Here is an 8,513-nt window from a genome sequence, read left to right as displayed (position 1 = left end):
TTAATAAAGGAGTAACTAAGGGTAACCCTACTTACGTACGATAGGTACCTAACTATCTCCCTATATAAGTATATTCTTAAGGTTATTAAACTTAACGCCTAATTTATTTATATCTCCGATATAAAATAGAAATAGAGTATTTATAGAAATAACGTAGAAAGTAATATACCCTACGGGGGTTTAGACCCTAATTATGCTAAGAGAGATTATAGTACCCTTACTAAAACGAATTGTATATTGGCCTGCTGTTAAATAGTTAATCTAAATAGAGTTATTAAGCTGCTAAAGGGCTCGAACTTAAGGTTCTCTTATTATAGATACTCCTGCGGCTCTAGTATCTGGTATAATACTATAGAAGATATTTGCCGAGTATCTGTTGTTAAAGGAGAACGCGGAGCTCTCCTTTAGCTTATTAAAGATATCTAACTTCATAATAGAATGGAGCGTAGATTAGTTATTAAGAACAGCGACGGTTTGTATACTATCTACCTTACTATACTTAGTAAAGTATTAGTTAGGAAAGTAGTTCTTAATTTCCATATTTATAAGGAGCTATTCGGTCTTATTAACCTTACCCTTAAGATCTTTTACGCCTTTATATTAAACTAGGAAGCTTTAGAAGTAGGCTATAGTAACCTTATAATTTCCGACATTTCTTATACTTTAACGGAACTTATTATATGCCTTCTTTTACTTATTAAGAGAATGCCTAGTTAACTAGTAATTTGGTTTTTTACAAATATAGCACTTCTTTTAGTAATTACTTTAAAATAAACCTCTATAAGGACCTCTACTTTTGCCTTATAGTTATTAATTATACCCTCTACCGTATTACTTACTACAGCTACTATATATTTAATTAGTCTAGTTATAATTATATTAATCGGGCGGGTCGATTAAAGTAGGTTAGAGTTAGGCGTTAAATTACTATACTTTTTAAAAGCGTAGAGCGGTGCTAACAGAAGATCTTAATTAGGCATATACTCCTTTATAAGTATTTATAGGATTAAAGAGTACAAGGTTGCATTCTTTAACGCCTTAGTATACGCTAATAACTTAATTACGTAGGCTGAAATCCTCTTAATATAATTTAAATAAACTACGCTGAATTATCTAAAGTTAATTAAAGAGCTTTTAAAGATAATTAAGCTAAGGGACACCTAGGTTTGTAGCAATAATTCTTAAGAAGGTAGTCTCTCTCTATTCTAACATATACTGCTACTTATTCTCTTCTATTTTAAAGTGGTATTTTAACTTATATATTATACGGTCAAAATTATATCCTTTTTCTGCTAAATGGTTATAATAGAAGGTACTAGCTCGGCCCTTAAGCATAACGGAATAGGCGTTATGGTATTAATTAGACTCTATTCCTACTTTCTAGCAATAGTTATAGAAGATACGTAGTTTTAAATTAAGGACATTATATAGTTCCCTACTAAACTTCTTCTCCTGATCTAAATAGAGCTTCGCGAGCTCTGTAAGCAATTTTAAACTGCCTTTAATTTAAGATTAAAATAGAGGAGGTAGGAGTTGTATTACAGGCTATAGTGGGGGCATAGGTCTAATTAATAGAGTCTAAAGGTTATTAAATTGCGGAGCAATAGGATCCTGTACCTACTCTTATTAGGGTATAGTGTCTAATATTAAAGCTATAAGTTAAATTAGATACAGAGGAGTTAAGGGCAAAGGTAGATTCGTCTCTAGAGGTATATTGCTTGGATTTTATTATAAGTTAAGCTTCCTTATAGTGCGTAGTTAGTGCTTAATCTTTTATAGAGTCTATTCGTGCTCTTCTTTTATATTAAGGACTTGCTCCTAAATATTATCTCTAATAGTACCCCTATCTATAGGTATAAATACTCTATACTCCCATAAGAAGTTACGGAAGTTTTATATAATATCCTTCTTTACAGGAGTCTATATTTCCTTTATCTATCTAATAAAATCCTCCCTTATATAGTACTATAGCATAGTGTCGTTATATTCGCTGTCTTTATAGTATGCTATACGGTATAATAAGAATCCGTTTAGGTTCTATTGCTTAGTATTTGCAAAGTTAATTATATCGGTATTCTATATTTCCGGGCTAATATCCTTCTCGTACTTCTTTAGATAGGTTAACGCTATAGTAGATATAGAATTAACGGGGTGTTGTACGTTAAAGGTAGGTAGGATTTTCGGTTTTGTAGGATCTTATAGGTTTACTATTAAGAGGTAGGCAATTCAAGATATTATTTAACGCGTTTTGGACGTCTTTTAACGCGTTTTAGATATTAACTTGGGACCGTAGGTTTAGTGATACTTCTAACCTAAAGTACTTAACCAAATCTTCGTAAACGTGGTTGTTCTGCGTAATAGACGCAACTTAGTATCTCCTAGTACTTAGTGACACTTCTATTACTAGTTTTCCGCAAGTCTAAGGTAGTATAGTATCGCCGGGATCTATTCTATATAAGCGTATATAACACCCCTATATAAGACTATCTCTTCTATTCGAAAACCTAGCTGCTCTATAGTTAACTGTGTATTTAACCACTGATCAGTATTAGTTACACAGGGTGGCTCACCAATAACGACTACTCGAGTAGGGTTATAGTGATATTGGTTAATAAAGCTTATTGATTGGAATGAGGGAGGGCGAGGAGCTTAAGACTCCTCGCCACGCTAGTGTCGCGGCGTCACGTGACGACCGCTTGCCTCATTCCCGACAGCTAGAGTAAGTAAATAGACGTATTCGCTTATAACCTATAAAACTATACCTACTATACTAAGCTAAATACTGCCAAGCTAAACACCGCTAGCGGATATTAACCTATATTACCTAATAATAATACCTTAGTACTAGTACTATAGAATAACCTAATAGACCTTAACGCCGTCAAATTCGGCAGCGGTAGTAGTAGCCTCCTTAATAACGTTTAAAGATATTATATAGATTATAAACTCTGTATAGTATATAGCCAATCTAGCTACTAGAAAGATGCTTATAACCCTTAGATAAACCTAAATCCCCTTTTAATACTACCACGCTAACCTCCTCCTAGCCGCGGCAGATTCTTTAGCAAAGGGGATAGTAATTAAGGCGGTAACTAGGGACGAGGACGCGGGTTTAGATATAGAAACCTACTCCTATAATTTCCCTCCCTAATATAGCCCTAGCTAATAGTCCTATATACAAACTACGGATAAATACTCTATACTACTACTAATCGTAAGACCGGCCATATTATTAAAGAAGTACCCCCTAGTATATATATACTGTTAAAGACCAACACGTTAGGACATACTAGCTAAGACCATAGCCACTAGCCAAGCCCTATAATCCAGTTATTAAAAGGCCAACCCTTAGACTAAGTTGCCTCTAAGGGTTAAAACCATACGGGGAGGAGGATAAAAGAATTAGATCTATACTACTAGATTAGTTAGACCTTATTTTAAGCCAGCTAGCACTTAACCTTAGAACAATAAATAATAATAGAAATGCTATCCTTATCTAGACTTACCTCTCCTTACCGCATAACCCACTCCTAAAAGTCTTTATTAAAACATTAAGCCTTATTAATAGTGGTAGTATAGCACTAGCGTTTACAGACGAAAACTCGCTTATAAAAAAGCATAATATTATAATAAAAAGACTCCTAGTTTTAAAACTACTCCGCCTTACTAACGGACTCCTATCCAGCTTTATTACCCATTACTTTATAGTAAAAATAATAATCGGCCACTATATAGAATCTATACTTTTCTATATTATAAAGTTATTACCCTTAATACTAGTAATTCTTAGAATGCCCTAGCTTAAAAAGTATAACCTAAGAATAGACTTCCCTGTTCTAAAGCTTAAGTTTAACTCTAATTACTATACCTATAACTATCTCCTATAGCATATCCCTAACTATAACTAAGTAGCACTATATAGACGCATCGCACGGCTAACGCTTAAATACCATTAGCTAATAGTAAAAGAGGTACCTAATACTAGCGAGCCAATATATGCAGTAAACGAAGCGGAGATTCTAGAAGATTAGATTACTGCCCTACCCTTAAGAATATAAACACCGCCAGAACTATAAGTCCCCTATATATACCTACTTAACTTAGGCCAGCCAATAAGACACCTAACTCTAAGTTATTTACTATACGTATACGTGACCACATATATAACAGCTAAAGGCGTTATATCTAAGACCAAAACCAGAGCAATTAAGACCTCCCCTTATAACGCCTAACCTTATACCTATCTTCCGCGCGTACTATATAACGCCGCCGCCTCGTTTCCGCCCCCCTAGGCTAACTAAGCCGCGCTAGCTTAGCCGTAGCACCAGAGAACCAGACACGCCCTAACCTAAATAACATTAAATACACTTATACCGTTAATTTTACCTAGTTCTATAAATAAAAAGACGTAAAGGTAATAAGGATCTATATAGCAGAGCTAGTAGAACTAGTTAAATAAAAAGAGCATTAATAGCTACTTAAAGAGCTACCTATAGGCCTAATAGAAGTACCAAACCTATTAAAAAGGGGTTTCCGCTAGCTAGTGGAAGGCAACTATATAATAGAGGAAGCTCGTAAAGCGCTACCCCCTTATTTCTATAACTTCCTTAAAATAAACCTAAAAACTAAGTCTAAGTTCCTATGCTAAAAGATAGTTAATACCAATATTAAAAAATTCCTAAAAGGCAAACCAGGATTAACCCGTAAAGATATTTTATAACGCTTACTAAAAGAGTTCTATAAATATATTAAACACTTCCTCCCTAAGAACGTAGATAAGCTACCCCCTTACTAACTATAGGACTATAAAATTAAGATTATACCCAGAAAGTAAGCCCTATATTATAAAAACAGACCACTTTTACCTACTAAACTTAGTTATATAAAGAAGTGGATTAACAAGATGCTAGATAAGGGTTTTATCCGCGAGTTAACATTACTAGCCGCTATACTACTCCTCCTTGCTGCGAAACCTAGCGGCAGTATATAAATCTACTATAACTACTAAGGCCTAAATATAGTTACTATTAAAAATTAGTACCCATTACTACTAATCTACAAGACACTTAACGCACTCTATAGCGCTAAGTACTTTACTAAACTTAATATAATTACTGCATTTAATTAGATCCGGATTGCGGAAGGCTATAAATAGCTTATAGCATTTATTACCTGGTTTAGGCTCTATAAAATATTAGTTATACTATTTAGTCTCTATAACGCACCCGCTATATTCTAAAACTATATAAACCATATTTTATATAACGCCCTTAATAACTACTGTACTACGTATTTTAATAATATCCTTATCTTCTTAAAAATACGTGCTAAGTATATAAAATATATAAATTAAGTTATCTAGAGACTTAGTAATACTGGACTCTAGATTAATATTAATAAGTCTAAGTTTTATACTACTAAAATAAAATACCTTAGCTTAATTATCTTAACTAATGGCATAACTATAAACCCTAAAAAGGTGCAGGCCTTATAGGAATAGAAGGACCCGATATTAGTTAAGGAACTATAGCAATTTCTTAGCTTTGCGAACTTCTACTAATAATTTATCTAAGGCTTTTCTAAGGTAGTTAAGCCTATAACTAGGCTACTAAAGAAAAGTACCGGCTAGTTATAGGGCCCTAATTAAGTACAGGCGTTCTAGACCCTAAAGATAGCATTTACTATAGTACCAGTTTTAGCATACTACGACTATATAAAGAAAACTATAGTAGAAACAGACGCCTTAAACTAGGCTTTAGGAGGAGTGCTTTACTAAGCTAGCGAAGATAGCAAACTTAAGCTAGTTATATTCTTCTCTGCTAAACACTCCGCCCCTAAATATAACTATAAGATATATAATAAGGAGCTTCTAGCAATTATAAAAGCACTAAAAAAATAGCGCCCTAAATTATAAGGAACTAAGTAACTATTTAAGATTATTACGGACTATAAGAACCTCTAGACTTTTATAATAATAAAATAACTAAACTAGCGCTAAGTCCGTTGGGCTAAGTTCCTCTCTTAGTTTAACTTTGTTATTACTTATAGGCCTAGCACTAAAGCTATAATCCTAAACGCTCTTAGCCGCCTCTTAGGCGTAGCACCTGCTAATACTAGTAATAAACGTCTATAATACCGAAACCGCGTTATTTTACTACTAAAAAAAGTTAACCTTGCTATCCTAGAAGAGCTACTAAGCGAATCTTAAAACTAAAGCGTTAAAGACTTTATTATAGTAATAGACCTAAAGCTTAAGAAAAAACCCTTAAGGAGCTTATTAAGAATGCCTATAAGGAAAATAAACTTGCTAGGGATATATTGGCTACGTTACGCGAATGGGAAGGCCATAAAGTACGCCGTTAGCCCAAGCAGATTAGGAAGTTACTCCGCTATAATAAATCCAAATATTTAATTATTAACATAGGAATTAAGTATTTGTCCCTAATTTACCTAAACTCTAATTAGAAGTTATATACCGTATATATAGTTTGGGTCCTACAGGCCACCTAGGCCGCGTTAAGACACTAGACCTCCTTAATTAAACCTATTAGTAGCTAGGTATTTTCATCGGGAAAATATGGTACCCTTTCAATGGCCTTAATGGCTGGTAGTTGACGCAATTGGCGCGCAGTTGAGGTCATTTGGCAACTCGACCGACTAGCCTATGTCGTGTTTTTTTGACACGCAGCCTGCGCGTAGCCTACGCGCAACCTGCGCACAACCTGCCAGCAATCTGTGCATTTGGCAACCATAATTATATTTACCTCTTTTATACTAATAGCATATTTTAAATAAATAAAAGCTANTTTAAAGCTATTTATAAGGCTAGCAAAATAAATATTATTATTTTAGATAATTTAATATAATATAGCGATGGTTCTCTTCTACCTATCTACCTATTAACTTACCTACCTGCCTACATTGCCTACCTGTCTGCATCGCCTACCTATCTACATCTGCTTGCCTGTCTGCATCTGCTTACCTATCTGTATCTGCCTACCTGTCTACATCTACCTACCCATTAGTATCTCCCTGTTTGTGCCTACCTGTCTGTGCTACCTTAATTTAATCAATCGATCGAATCGTTTATAGTATTCGCTGGCTAGTCGTTGTCGTCTGGCTCTGGCGACAGTTGTCTGGTTCTGGCAATGGTCGTCTAACTCTGGAGACGGTCGTCTAGTTCTGGCGACGGTCGTCTGGTTCTAGCGACGGTCGTCTGGCTCTGGCGACAGTNGTCTGGTTTTGGCGACAGTCGTCTAACTCTAGAGACGGTCGTCTGGTTCTGGCGACGGTCGTCTGGTTTTGGTAACGGTCGTCTGGTTCTGGTAACGGTCGTCTAGTTCTGGCGACGGTCGTCTAGTTCTAGCGACAGTTGTCTGGCTCTGGCGATAGTCGTCTAGTTCTGGCGACGGTTATCTGGTTCTGGCGACGGTCGTCTGGTTCTGGCGACGGTCGTCTGGTTCTAGCGACAGTTGTCTGGCTCTGGCGATAGTCGTCTGGCTCTGACGACGGTCGTCTGGTTCTGACGACGGTCATCTGGCTCTGGCGACGGTTGTCTGGCTCTGGCGACGGTCGTCTGGTTCTGGTAACGGTCGTCTGGTTCTGGCGACAGTTGTCTGGCTCTGGCGATAGTCTGGTTCTGGCGACGGTCGTCTGGCGACGGCGACGGTCGTCTGGTTCTGGTAACGGTCGTCTGGTTCTGGCGACGGTCGTCTGATTCTAGCGATAGTCATCTAGTTCTAGCAACGGTCCTCTGCTGGCTGCCGTTCTAGTGCCTCCCTAGGTAGGGAGGATGTAAGGAAGGAAGGAAGGGTAAAAAATAAGGCGGCTACATAGGCAGAGACACGTGTAGACGCTATCGGGAATATAGCGGGGACCCGATGCAGAGCTTCGTGTAGAGCCTCNGTACGCAGAGCTTCACGCAGAGCTTCGCGCAGAGCCTTGTGCAGAGCCTCTGTACGTAGAGCTTCGTATAGAGCTTCGTGTAGAGCCTCCGTATGCAGAGCTTCGCGCAGAGCCTCGTGCAGAGCTTCGTGTAGAGCCTCCGTACGCAGAGCTTCGCGCAGAGCCTCGTGCAGAGCTTCGTGCAGAGCTTCGTGCAGAGCCTCCGTACGCAGAGCCTCGCGCAGAGCCTCGTGCAGAGCCTCTGTACGTAGAGCTTCGTGCAGAGCTTCGTGCAGAGCTTCGTGCAGAGCCTCTATGCGCAGAGCTTCGTGCAGAGCCTCTATGCGCAGAGCTTCGTGCAGAGCCTCTGTACGCAGAGCTTCGTGTAGAGCTTCGTGTAGAGCCTCGTGCAGAGCCTTGTGCAGAGCCTCTAAGTAATAAGACTATATTAAGATTGTAATAAGATTATATTAGATAATATATAATAGTTAAATATATAGTATACAACTTTACCTTAATTGCATATTAAGAAATATACAGTTACCTTTTAAAGTTGCTAAGTAGGTTAACTGCGTATTATTTAACTTTTAAATATGTTAAGTTAGTTAATTGCGTGTTAATTGCATGTT

Source organism: Cenococcum geophilum, assembly GCF_001692895.1.
Source record: "Cenococcum geophilum 1.58 unplaced genomic scaffold K441scaffold_2, whole genome shotgun sequence".
Lineage (NCBI taxonomy): Eukaryota > Fungi > Ascomycota > Dothideomycetes > Gloniales > Gloniaceae > Cenococcum > Cenococcum geophilum.
This window is presented reverse-complemented; position numbering follows the sequence as displayed.